Genomic DNA, 2,046 nt, shown 5'->3' with positions numbered 1-2,046 from the left:
ATTTGTAAGCAAGCCACCATAAATCAGAGTAAGGCGTCCTTTCCTCAACAAATCTTAAAGTTGAGGATAAGCCTCCAGAATGAAATAAGGCCCCTTCCCCAAATATAGTTAACAAGTATGCCTCTTAGGATGTGAGACCACATTTAATAGATTAGAGAATTTCCTCTCTATTGTAGCAAATAGGCTAAGTCCAATATGGGATTGGAACGAAACCACTCTAAATAGGGTAAAATTTCTAACTCCTCAGATGGAAATGAGGTTGGTGGGGAGGCCCTTTTTTTTAACATGAAAAGGTTTCCCCCTTCCTAAAATTTATCAAATCCCCCTTTTGATTGACCAGTTTAAGTTAATGACACAACTAACCCTAGTTCGATAAAAAAATTAGACTGCTTCCAACAAATGCACTGTGCCTGAGCGACACAACACCTTTGTTGAGGGTCCTTGTTTGGCATCAATGTTTCATGATTCTTCCTTGTTGAATGTCCACCTGAATGACTCATGATGATCTATTGTTTGTTGAGGGTCCTTGTTTGGCATCAATGTTTCATGTAACATGTGTAAAATGTCCGCCTGAATGACTCATGATGATCTATTGTTCATTCGTAGTGTCATGCAACTCAAGACACCCATTTCAGACTTCTTAGCACACATTCGGGGCTCGAAGCCAAGGTTCCCGATGATTTGACCTTACCAGGAGAATCCACCATTGGATGGGCTCATTGAGGACATGAGATATGTTAGGTTTTCATTCTGGTTTTTAGAGACCATGAAATATCCATTTGGAGCTTCTCGTGGTCAAGGGAAGTCACGAAGCCCTTCTATGCACGCTACGGGAAAATTAGGGTTTGGAACGCCTTACCTGCGTCATGGTCTAGGGCGACCTTCGACAAAGAATCCCCTAAAGTATGATAAAAATACTCATTCTAGGGAATTATGGGACCTTATTTCAGTAATACTGGATCTCCCATACTTTATGGATAAAAAAAATCCATCACTTGATGGTTCCCGTGAAAATTGAGATTGAGTCCGAATCACCCGCATGAAGACCTTGAACACCCTTTGGTGCTAAAATATCATATAAAAGGCCTTTAAAAGTTTCATTTTTAGAGTTATGAGATTATATTTCAGTCATATATAGTTTTCCATAGCTTATAAATAAAAAAACCATTCACGAACATTTTTCTGCGCAAATCGGGGCTCATCGGACCAGTCTGATGCCTCTCCACTGTACCCTGACATGACGTCACTAGGCCGTAGTGCGCCAACCCTAGGTCCTGGCACCTAGGTGCCCGAAACAACCTAAATGGTCACAAAAGTGAGCTGACAAAAACCCTGCGCCAAGTTGTGGCACCTAGGCACCCGAAACAACCCAAAAATGATTTGAAAACATGAGAGGGCAGAAAGTAGGCACTAGGCTCAATGCCTAGGCACCGATCTTTTTTTTGAGTCCACTTTTCTCTCAAAATTTGCATCCACCCGAAACAACCCAAAAATGATTTGAAAACATGAGAGGGCAGAAAGTAAGCACTAGGCTCAACGCCTAGGCACCGATCTTTTTTTTTAGTCCACTTTTCTCCCAAAATTTGCATTGTTTTGAAAATGGTGCACTCCCTTAGGCAGCCAAAATGATAAATTTCCTTGAGCTTTGGGGGGATTTGCTTTGGAGTGGGAAAAGAGGAGGATAATACCTTTTTGAGGCCTCTTTTGGAAGCTTCCAAGGTAAGGTGACAAGACCATTTTTGGCAAATTATGAAGGAAATAGGGGTCGATTGGCATCTTCTTCCCTTAGCTTTTCCCAAATAAAGATCTAGAGAATTTTTTGTATCATAGAGAGGGCTTGGAGTCGCTCCTTCCTCTTTTTGTTGGATGTTTGTATATGGTTGTATGTTTGACCGCATTTTGCATGAATCACTTAGGTCAAACCAGCCACCCCGGCCTAGTCGACTGATCACTAAGGTCCGACCGACCGACCACTTCGATCAGACCATCCACCCCGACCCGGTCGACTGACCACTTAGGTTCAATCGGCCGCCCAACCTAGTCAAC

Source organism: Phalaenopsis equestris, unplaced genomic scaffold (genome assembly GCF_001263595.1).
Source record: "Phalaenopsis equestris unplaced genomic scaffold, ASM126359v1 Scaffold000261, whole genome shotgun sequence".
NCBI lineage: Eukaryota > Viridiplantae > Streptophyta > Magnoliopsida > Asparagales > Orchidaceae > Phalaenopsis > Phalaenopsis equestris.
The sequence above is the reverse complement of the archived record's forward strand: the minus strand, read 5'-3'. Positions refer to the sequence as shown.